This window comes from Montipora foliosa, chromosome 11, assembly GCF_036669935.1.
Source record: "Montipora foliosa isolate CH-2021 chromosome 11, ASM3666993v2, whole genome shotgun sequence".
Taxonomy (NCBI): Eukaryota; Metazoa; Cnidaria; class Anthozoa; order Scleractinia; family Acroporidae; genus Montipora; species Montipora foliosa.
Genome location: NC_090879.1, coordinates 43734103 through 43746602, shown reverse-complemented (window position 1 = coordinate 43746602; position 12500 = coordinate 43734103). Strand labels below are relative to the sequence as shown.

Here is a 12500-nt window from a genome sequence, read left to right as displayed (position 1 = left end):
TTATTGGAGTCTACAGCCATAAGCTTAAGCTTAATTTTGGTGAATAACATGTAGTGATCACTGTTTACATCTGCACCCCGATATACTTTGACATCCAGAAGGGATCTCCTTCACTTCTTGTTGATTATTACATGGTCGATCTGATTGATTGTACGACCATCGAGGGATTTCCAGGTCAGTTTGTGAATGATCTTGTGGGGGAAGATTGTACCCCCTATTATACCGTTATTGTTCAAACAAAAATCAACCAGCCTTTCTCCATTGTCCTTAATACTCCCACAGCCATGCTTCCCCACAGCAGCTTCGTAGTTGCTGTTGTCCAGGCCAACTTTAGCATTAATATCTCCCATTATCAGCAACAAGTCATGTTGAGGGACTCTGGATACCTCATACTGAAGCTGTTCACACCATTCGTCTTTTACCTCATCCTCTGCCTCGTTAGTAGTGGTATAACATTGTAGTATAGTAAGCTTACAATATTTGGAATGGAACCTTGCTCTGATGATTCTATCGCTGACAGGTTCCCATTCAATGAAGGTCTTTTCTATACTTCTGTTGATGATAAGGGCAACACCGTTTGCATGTGCATTTTCCTTCCCTGAAAACAAAATTGTAAAGCCATCACTTGTCTTCTTCCTTTCTGTGCCAGTCCATCTACATTCACTAACACCAAGGATGTCCAGGTCATATCTTTCCATCTCCTTTGTAACCTGTGCCGTCTTACCAGTTTCAAACATTGTGCGGACGTTCCATGTCGCAAGTCGTACCATCGTTTTGGGCCCAAGAAAATTCCTCCTTGAGCTCATAGCTTCCCGTGATGGGTTTCCACTAGGAGCTTTCATACTGCCAAGCTCTGGAGCTTGGCTTGAAATTTCCATAGGACTCTGCAGATTTGAATTCATAGTTGCGGTTTCTGTAACTTGATGGTTTTTACGGGGTAGGGTTATTAGCCTCACGCCCAACCCCCAACCTGGAGGGCCAGCGGTTTTCTGTAGGGGTTTTCCTTCCCTTAGCACACAGGTTCCGGTTATGTAGAGGCACCGGACACTCGCCTCTCGCCGCTGTCACTCGGCTGCCGAAGCATTCCCAGGGGCTACGATGACGGAGACGTGCGACACGCGACTTCAATGGCAGAGCCTACAATTTAACGGTAGGCATTTCTCAGCATTTGCGAGGAGAACATTGGTGGCACTTGTTAACCTTGCTGAGACCTGTTTGAATATTATGCAAAATGGATATTGCTGAGGTTCACAAACTCTAAACGTTTACATGTTGCGTGACTTATGTCATCGTTTCATGTTCTCAATGACTCCTTGTTTTGTTGACACCCTGGGAGTGTTAATATTACCTTTCATTCGGAATGAGTCATCTATACACATGGAGTAATCCCTGGTGAAAATCTTTAAAGGATCTTTAAAGATCTTCAAAGATTTTTAAAGACCTGACAAAGATCTCTAAAAATGAAGATCTTCATAGGATCCTTGAAGGATCTTCAAAGGATCTTCAAAGATTTTTAACATTGAGGACTCTTGGGATACTTCCGCAAGATCCTTGAGGAAATTATCAGGATCTTGCAAAGATCTTACCAAGATCCACACATAAAATCTTGGAAAGATCAAAAGGATCCTTAAAGATCCTCAAAGAGTGACTGAGGATCTTACAGGGATCTTAAAAGGATCCTTTAAAGGTTCTTAGTAAAATCTTTGACAGGATCCTTGAACATCATGCTAGGATCTTTCGAGGATCTTTGAAGGATCCTTATAGTGATCTTGAAAGAAACCTTACAAGGATCCTCGAAAGATCCTCAAGGATTGTATGAGGATCCTTTAAGGATCTTAAAAGGATCTTCAGAGGGATCTTGAAAAAATCTCATGCGTGGACCAGAGACGATGGATTTTTTCTTACGTGCAGCCTCAGTGGCGAAAAAGAAATATGCCCTGACCACAACCTTTTATAAAGTTACTCAGGGGATATTGCTCATTTAAGTGTGGTCAAATGACTGCACCAATCGACGTTCATTTTAAACTTAGAAGCATAATCAAGTTTCATTTTAGCGCTATATAAATTCAAATTGTTATAGGACGTTTTCAACCAACCCCAAGAGACAAATGCACGGACTTCTGGTGGACGAACAATAGAAGCTAACGAAAACACTGTGATGACGTTACGTGAAAACCTCCCTCCTGGGTTGAAACCATTTACAATATTATAATTATTATTGTCAATATATTGGCCTCAATTCACAAATCGGTGCCAGCCCATTTGGTGACTATGCAGAAAGGTGTATAAATAATAAGTGCATGGTCATGCTCATGGCAAACTTCCGTTCCTTCTGTTCCATAAAATAAATGTCATCTAATGTATAACCTGCACATTATGTAAGATCTACATGGGCGAAACAGAGAGCTAAGATTCCAAAAAACCAGTTGCGTGCCATTTTAATCTTCCTAATCACTCCCACCACAACATGACAATTTGCACCACGGGAACACAGAAAGCCGCAAAAATTGCGAAGGGGTGATGGGTAACAGACAAAAAACAAAGTGAATCAGACACTTTGGAACAACAATTTTATCTGCATTGGCAAAAAGTCAATATATAATCAAAAGATTAGTAGTATGGGAGTGTCTTGCCAATTTTGCAACCTGTTGTACATAGCTTTTGAACAAGTGCACTTGTCAAGGAAAAACTTGACAAGTTCTTCTTTACATGCCAGCAAATAAAACCTGTCGAGGAAAAGTTGCGTGTGTGTAACTGGCTTAACTATTTTTGATATATCAAGGAAATATCCCCGGGAATATTCAGAATCTCAAGAGCAAAGGTCAAACCTGGCACACATATTTGAATTCTCAGTTCGAATTTCACAACAACTGGTCATGCATGACGGCTTGATGGTAAAAATAATACTGAACAGAGATTGAAGCCATGAGTTAAGCAAAGGTCAAAACTGGCATGCATATTTGAATACTCAGTTCAAATTTCAAAACAACTGGTCATGCGGGGACAGCTTGATGGTAAAAATAATATTGAACAGAGATTGAAGCTATGAGTTCACTAATCAAACCAGTTTGTTCACTTGTCAAATAGGGAACGGAGATTGAATTGTTCGATTTATTTGCCCTGTTTATGGATTACTGAACCATGATTCTGTGAATAGTTTTATACCGTGTGCTTCCAACTGGGAACCTTCACCACTCCAACCAATGAGTTTGCCGATCGAAGCAATGAGTACACCCATTGAACCAACAAGTTCAGTGGCAACCGTTCAGCGAACACTTTGTCTCAACACGAAATTTGAAGCAACTTGAAGTTCATAAATCAAGTCAAATTATTTGTTGGTTTCCAGTCGAATAGCGTTGCACCCTATCAACGATATTATTGTTCAATACCCATGATACTTTTTTATCTGTCATTGCTGTGTTAGTGTATGTTTCTTGTATGTAATATATCCGTATCAAAATCAAACCCTTCCTCCAAAGTCAGCTCGCATTAATTTACTCCAAACAGACAAATTCACACTTATTATATGAGAAGCTGTCGTGCATTTCATTCAGGGGCACCCAACGACCAATTTGTTGTAAAATGTATTATTATACCCCAGTTAATGAAAATAAATGTTATTAAGGCATTTTCAGGTGTTTTTCATTGTTGCTGGGAAAACATTATCTGTTCCTTTTTCCCAGCAAGACACACAAGAAATTTCCCAGCCAGCTAGATAAAATTGGTTGGTTTCCCAGCCAGGAATTCCGCGCGCTTTCAAATCCCTCGATGCAAAACGACCGAACAAAAGCGACAAAACCGGGACAAAACAGGTTTTTTTCCGCAAGCGCAATCACTCTGACCAGCCGTCGCACGTTTCTCTTTCTTTTTTTTTTGGTTTTTTGTTTTTGTTTTTTTTAGTCGTCCTCAGTCTTCAGACTTTCTACAGCCAGCTCGGGTTGAAATGCTAGAAAAAGTCAGTAATTCCCAGGCAAAACCTCTATCAATAACAAAATTCCCCAGACAGCTTGTCGATACACCTGTATTTTTGCCAGCCAGCAAGATTCCTCTGGGGAACAGACAATGTGCGGAACAGATTCGTTGGGTGCCCCTGTTCATTTGCCTTTCTGTCGAACTAACATCAGACAATTATTATTTTCTGTTTTTTCTCAATGCAAGGACCTGAATTTTATTATTCTCTTAACGATGAGATGTAATAGCAAACTAATCCTAACTGAGTCAACAACTTTGTTCCAAATAGCAGTTAAGGAATTTTTTCCAAACAACTTTTGAGAATCTTTGATATTTTTGCTCCTCTTGCGTCAAATTGGCCTTGTAATTTATTCACTTGTTTATATTATACAAGTTAAATAATGAAATATTAATTTTGTAAAATTTACCTGGCAAAAGTTATTTGGAATGATTGTAATCTCGGTCGCCAACTTGTGGCAGTAGTTTCCTTTAGTCCTCCTATATAGCTACAAGAAGTTGCAAAATAGTGGAGACACTAAACCTTCTTGGGGCGCTATTAATTTACCTATTATCTCCCACACTGCAGCCCCCCTCCCCCCTTATCAGTGTTGCTAGCAAGCCAAAAATTGTTGCAAAATTAAACAGTCAACATTGAAAGGGGGAGAGGGCAGGGGAAGTGGGAAAGGTTGAAATTCTAAGTGGATTGTCTGGCCATTTATATTGATTTGTACTCAACTCTGCACAGTCTTCTGGTAACAATTGGATATTTCACTAATTGTTCTTAAATTTATTTTGTGCTCAACTCTGCACAGTCTTCAGGTAAAAAAATAATTGGAAATGTGGCAGCCAAGAATTATTTGAAAGAAAGCTTGTTGTCTATTTTGTGCTTCATTATTTAAGGAAAAGGTTCTTCAGGAAAGGGTTTGATCCTGAAATTTTATTTTGTTTCTTAGTTCTCACGCATACAATAAAATAGGAAAGGTTTTTTGCCTAATAACAAAATTAATTATGTTGTTTGGGTTAATTAATTTTTTGCTGGAAAAGGTTTTTGTGAGATTTCTAACCTTTCATTCATCATGGATTCATCATGTTGTGTAATATTTGAGCTTAACAAATTTGCATACGTGGGTTGAAATGTGATATGCGAGGATTTTTTATAAAGATGACAGGAAGTTTTTCTTTCTGACAAATGATTAATAGGCTGGTAGCCAACCTCAGAAAAAGATATGTTTTGTCATTATAGTGTAAAATGAAGTTTATTTGGGAAGCCAACGATATATCTTTAACTTCCTGGTTACTCCAAATTATTGCTACGACTTTAATACATTACTCATGCTTTTGGGGATTTTGAGTGTCATGACATTACATCATTTTGCGTGACATAGCTCCTTTAACACTAAGATTTTCAACAATATAATTATCGCTTTAATTTAACCCAAATACAGTTAGATAGTAAAGAACTTCATATATTTATTAACCATTCCCTTTGCTTTTGTGCTTGTCAGCATTGTGACTTGCGACAATTCGTAAGTCTGTTTTTGTATCTCATAGATGTTTAGATTTTCAATTACAAACTCTGTGTTGATTGGCCGCGCAACCTCATGATTGTGTAAATAGTTCACCCTGAAGTCAAAAAAGATACATGACTTGTATGTTTCCCAGGAACCCAACAAAGAAGGCTTTCTGACCCGACAGATGAAATGTAAATATTCAGTTAAATCTTTCAACGAAAATAAAAACCTTAAGGCTGAAGTTTCTTGGCTAAAAAGTAAGTTGCTTTACTCTGAAAATGGCAAACAATTAACATTCTTTCCCGTAGTTCATTCCGTGGTCACAAGGTGATCAAGTGCACCTTTACGGTTGCCTAGCATGTGATCAATTTATTCCTTTTAGCAGAGCATCATGACCTTCCCCTTGATTCGTAGAAGTTAGAGACTGCAGAAATTTTAGTGTTTTTACGATCGACTGTCATTAATCTTTCGATGAGAATTCGATTCAGAGTTATATGTAAAAAAACTGTTGTTTCCTTCATCTGTCTTTTGGCTTGTCTTTTACTGTTAACTCCTGGCTTTTACGGTACTTTTTGGTGCAAACGTAAAGCCAAAAAATGTTTTGACCTGGCATCAGATTAAAAGAAGAGGAATTATGAAGCGGAAACAACATCTTCAGTCCTTCCTTAGTGTGTGCAATAAACGCATGACATGCAGGGAACGTCCATCAGAGCAATTTGCAGTTAGTTTTTTTACGGACTATTTAAGGAAGAAACGAGTGAGTTTTACTCAAGAGTGCGTTTTGTTATCTTTAAACTGAATTTGTGACCAAAGCTTAAAAAACTAAAAGACCTTAAAATGGGAGACTCAGGACATTAAAAAATAATTAAATGTGAGCCAAAGGGCCTCTGCTGGCACGACGTCTGGGTGACCCCTCAAATGGTCTTATGACCCCCCCACTTGAGAAAATTAACTGGAATGCTGCAGTTCAATCCCACCCAAGTCAGTGCCTTCTGTTTTTGTGCAACACAGTGTACGCTCATTGGGTACACTGTATCTTGTTTAAAATAAAAAGTAAATAAATACTGACGCTACATGCGTTTGATTCATGTTTTGTCATTAATGAGCACACTTTTTTTTTTCATTTCGTTGAAACCTCGTTTTTTTACGAATTTTCAAAGTTATTTATTTTTTCTGCACTACCGAGTGAAGGGAAAACTGGGGCTATCAATGTCATTTCAGGATCTCGGTCATTTGCATCAACTGGTAGTCGTGCAAACAAAGAACACTGCATTTGGCATATTCACAGAGTTCCTTCGGCGCTTCGCTCGAGCCTTTCGGCATCCTCTCGCACACCATTGTTGACTCCTCGGCATTATCTTGTGGTATTTCGTCCGCGGTTGTAGCTAAGGACGTTTTACTGCAGTACTCTTATTCCTCCTGCATTTTGTCTCGGGTTCCGTGTTGACGAGAACATCGGGACTTTCAGAAGCATCTTTATTCCTCTAAATAATAAAGCATGGGGATTGTACCTTGAGCATGTTGAGAAATAAAATTATGTTCATCTACAAGGAGATCTTATCTGATTAGCTGAATTTTTCATAAGAAGGACTTGTACGAATTCAAAGAAACGTGTATCAAATAAGAGGGAATGCTCTCAACAATAATTTTATCACCTTCCTCTTGCTTCGCTCGGTTTTAGATGGTTTTACACTCTCTCCTACGGACTGTACAGCCGGAGTAAAGACAGTTGGAAAGACGCCAACTCCAACTTCATCTTTTCGTAATCTTCGTTGAAGATTGTCCCAAGTTACATGTAGATCTGAAAACTTCACTGTGAAGTCGTCGCCTCGGAAGTGCTTCGACCACACAGCCGAGTATTTGGGGGGCTTCCAATGTGCCCGCTCAGGGCTTGAAATTGCGACCAATACAGTCGCCTGAATTTTTTCCCTTTGCGACTAAAATATCTGGAGAAGTCGCAAATTTGCGACTTGTTTTCATCTTCGCTCTTTCGAAACAAAAGGGTTAGCAGTTGCTACTTTGCTGCTCTTTTTACTAAAATAAATGAAATGACAAGATTATTTTGTTTCACGCCTTTAGTTTTCTTTCAATCTAAAGATAGCGTAATTGTAGCGTAATTTCACTGCGATATTACATGTATATGCACAACTCCATCCCTTTGATATCATTCGCCATTTTCAGCGGTTGCTTCCAACACAAGTATTGTGGGCTCATATTTTGTTTTGCTACACCGCTGACAACACAATGCAGCGCGACGATTTTGTGTCTAAATTTTGCGAAATTGCGACTACAATTGCAACTGGATATTTTCGCTAATTTCAAGCCATGCCGCTTCAGTTGAACAAAGTCAACCCACTTTTTTCTGGGGGTTCTCTGCTCCATAAAAAGGTACTGGATGAAGTCCAATACCTTCCTTCTGATTTGGAGTGTTGTTACACCTGAAACCAACACAAGCACCAGGCAGCTTCGTTGAACAAGTTTGTTGATTACCAAATCCTGACGTCAGGAATCATGCTCTACCAAGACTCAATTTGATAGCTTATTCACTCTGTAATGTTTCAAATGGGGGCGTTTTTTGTCTACTTTGAAAATTCACAAAAAAAAAATCGAGTTTTCAACCAAAATGAAAAAGATTTTGCGGAATCTTGCTCAGTGCAATATAAAGATATTTTCCGCTTGTATCACCTCTTACTTATTTTCATAAATAAATAACATATCAGTTATTCCGAATTAATCACAATTTCAATTAGAAAAACAAATGAAAGTTTTCATCCAGGGAAAGGCTCTCGTTCATGCAGATTATCTTTGTCTTAATTCTTCACTGAAATCTGAGTGGATTTGACTGAAGAGCTAATAATTTATTGTTGTCGGAGATTGGATGACAAAAGAATTTCTGTCGCAATCGGAAATTCAATGACCTGGATTTGTGAAAATCTTGTTCAGCTTCATGCTTTAAAGAACGAGGTATAGTATCGAGTGCAATGTTTCGTGACGTTGACTTTCACCTCATGTCTTAAAGAATGACTAATGTTACATGTGTAGCGCGCTTGTATCGCCTCATGGCTTTAAGAACGACGTATATTTCACGTGTAGCGTGCGCTTGTTTCACCTCATGGCTGAGAGGTATTTTCTGTCACGCGCGAACTGACTTCCGAGAGTCCGATTGACTCTTGCCAGGAAGAGCTGTCTCCATCAGATCCGATCGAGCCTGTTTGTCAACTTTGTCAACCCCCCTCGCTCCTGTTAACCCCTACCTCCAGTACCACTCATCAAGCACCATGCACCCATTTCCGGTTCCGGTCGCGATCGGACTCAATCCGCCTGTGACTGAAGACAGCCCGACTCAGGTCGAGTGTGTTGGACATGTATGGATCTTTCAAGGACCTTAAAAGGATCCTTATAGTGATCTTGAAAGGATCTTTGTTAGGATCCTTGAAAGACCCTAAGAGGATCGTTCAAGGATCTAAAAAGGGTCTTGAAAATATCTTTAACCGATTTCTTACAGATCCTTCAAGGATCTTGTAAGGACCTTTTTAGGAGTAAAGTGTATAAATTCCCTAAAAGATCCTATAAGGTATTGAGTACCGTCAAGTATCGCTAAGGCACCAAACTTTGAACATAAAATCACACTGTACACGAATCAATTAAAACGAAAACTTTTATTCTGATGTAACCCATGGATTGTCGGAAATACAAGTAACAGATTGAATCGTCCGATTCATCTGTACTTTAAAGAAAAAGTGAGCAAGAGTCATGGCAGACTCATCGAATTAAACCTTAGCGGGCAAGTCACTAGAGTCTCTAGATGTGGCCCTGAATTCTGTGTTTTAGCCCTGGTATTTTTTTAAAGGATTAAGTGCTGACGGGATTTCTTTGATATTTCGAGAGAAAAACTGTTTCATATCGCTTTTGGCCCGGCGTGGAGCTATTACCAGTTCATCAAACAAGGCAATCTGTTACTGGTATTTCCGACAATCCATGGGTTACATCAGAATAAAAGTTTCCGTTTTAATTGATTCGTGTACGGTGTGATTTTATGTTCAAAGTTTGGTGCCTTAGCGATACTTGAGGGTACGCAATACCTCACAGGATCTTTTAGGGAATTTATACACTTTACTCCTAAAAAGGTCCTTACAAGATCCTTGAAGGATCTGTAAGAAATCTGTTAAAGATATTTTCAAGACCCTTTTTAGATCCTTGAACGATCCTCTTAGGGTCTTTCAAGGATCCTAACAAAGATCCTTTCAAGATCACTATAAGGATCCTTTTAAGGTCCTTGAAAGATCCATACATGTCCAACACACTCGACCTGAGTCGGGCTGTCTTCAGTCACAGGCGGATTGAGTCCGATCGCGACCGGAACCGGAAATGGGTGCATGGTGCTTGATGAGTGGTACTGGAGGTAGGGGTTAACAGGAGCGAGGGGGGTTGACAAAGTTGACAAACAGGCTCGATCGGATCTGATGGAGACAGCTCTTCCTGGCAAGAGTCAATCGGACTCTCGGAAGTCAGTTCGCGCGTGACAGAAAATACCTCTCAGCCATGAGGTGAAACAAGCGCACGCTACACGTGAAATATACGTCGTTCTTAAAGCCATGAGGCGATACAAGCGCGCTACACATGTAACATTAGTCATTCTTTAAGACATGAGGTGAAAGTCAACGTCACGAAACATTGCACTCGATACTATACCTCGTTCTTTAAAGCATGAAGCTGAACAAGATTTTCACAAATCCAGGTCATTGAATTTCCGATTGCGACAGAAATTCTTTTGTCATCCAATCTCCGACAACAATAAATTATTAGCTCTTCAGTCAAATCCACTCAGATTTCAGTGAAGAATTAAGACAAAGATAATCTGCATGAACGAGAGCCTTTCCCTGGATGAAAACTTTCATTTGTTTTTCTAATTGAAATTGTGATTAATTCGGAATAACTGATATGTTATTTATTTATGAAAATAAGTAAGAGGTGATACAAGCGGAAAATATCTTTATATTGCACTGAGCAAGATTCCGCAAAATCTTTTTCATTTTGGTTGAAAACTCGATTTTTTTTTTGTGAATTTTCAAAGTAGACAAAAAACGCCCCCATTTGAAACATTACAGAGTGAATAAGCTATCAAATTGAGTCTTGGTAGAGCATGATTCCTGACGTCAGGATTTGGTAATCAACAAACTTGTTCAACGAAGCTGCCTGGTGCTTGTGTTGGTTTCAGGTGTAACAACACTCCAAATCAGAAGGAAGGTATTGGACTTCATCCAGTACCTTTTTATGGAGCAGAGAACCCCCAGAAAAAAGTGGGTTGACTTTGTTCAACTGAAGCGGCATGGCTTGAAATTAGCGAAAATATCCAGTTGCAATTGTAGTCGCAATTTCGCAAAATTTAGACACAAAATCGTCGCGCTGCATTGTGTTGTCAGCGGTGTAGCAAAACAAAATATGAGCCCACAATACTTGTGTTGGAAGCAACCGCTGAAAATGGCGAATGATATCAAAGGGATGGAGTTGTGCATATACATGTAATATCGCAGTGAAATTACGCTACAATTACGCTATCTTTAGATTGAAAGAAAACTAAAGGCGTGAAACAAAATAATCTTGTCATTTCATTTATTTTAGTAAAAAGAGCAGCAAAGTAGCAACTGCTAACCCTTTTGTTTCGAAAGAGCGAAGATGAAAACAAGTCGCAAATTTGCGACTTCTCCAGATATTTTAGTCGCAAAGGGAAAAAATTCAGGCGACTGTATTGGTCGCAATTTCAAGCCCTGAGCGGGCACATTGGAAGCCCCCCAAATACTCGGCTGTGTGGTCGAAGCACTTCCGAGGCGACGACTTCACAGTGAAGTTTTCAGATCTACATGTAACTTGGGACAATCTTCAACGAAGATTACGAAAAGATGAAGTTGGAGTTGGCGTCTTTCCAACTGTCTTTACTCCGGCTGTACAGTCCGTAGGAGAGAGTGTAAAACCATCTAAAACCGAGCGAAGCAAGAGGAAGGTGATAAAATTATTGTTGAGAGCATTCCCTCTTATTTGATACACGTTTCTTTGAATTCGTACAAGTCCTTCTTATGAAAAATTCAGCTAATCAGATAAGATCTCCTTGTAGATGAACATAATTTTATTTCTCAACATGCTCAAGGTACAATCCCCATGCTTTATTATTTAGAGGAATAAAGATGCTTCTGAAAGTCCCGATGTTCTCGTCAACACGGAACCCGAGACAAAATGCAGGAGGAATAAGAGTACTGCAGTAAAACGTCCTTAGCTACAACCGCGGACGAAATACCACAAGATAATGCCGAGGAGTCAACAATGGTGTGCGAGAGGATGCCGAAAGGCTCGAGCGAAGCGCCGAAGGAACTCTGTGAATATGCCAAATGCAGTGTTCTTTGTTTGCACGACTACCAGTTGATGCAAATGACCGAGATCCTGAAATGACATTAATAGCCCCAGTTTTCCCTTCACTCGGTAGTGCAGAAAAAATAAATAACTTTGAAAATTCGTAAAAAAACGAGGTTTCAACGAAATGAAAAAAAAAAGTGTGCTCATTAATGACAAAACATGAATCAAACGCATGTAGCGTCAGTATTTATTTACTTTTTATTTTAAACAAGATACAGTGTACCCAATGAGCGTACACTGTGTTACACAAAAACAGAAGGCACTGACTTGGGTGGGATGGGTGAACTCATTGCTTCGATTGGCAAACTCATTGGTTGGAGTGGTGAAGGTTCCCAGTGGGAAGCACACGGTATAAAAGTATTCACAGAATCATGGTTCAGTAATCCATAAACAGGGCAAATAAATCGAACAATTCAATCTCCGTTCCCTATTTGACAAGTGAACAAACTGGTTTGATTAGTGAACTCATAGCTACAATCTCTGTTCAATATTATTACGTGGGATGCATATCATGTATACCACGGTAATAGTCCAGTTAAGTTTTTTTTTTTTTCATTGAAGTCACAAATGTGCATAACCCAGGGATAGTAGATTATCCGCTAGATAAGAACCCCGTATGATATAACCGGA

General features: G+C 39.3%; 1 pseudogene; it reads right to left on the bottom strand.

Moving 5' to 3' along the window:
• The window catches only part of LOC137974661 (craniofacial development protein 2-like), a 684-nt pseudogene extending 334 nt beyond the window's left edge, over nt 1-350 (bottom strand).
• Between the last annotated feature and the right edge of the window lie 12150 nt (nt 351-12500).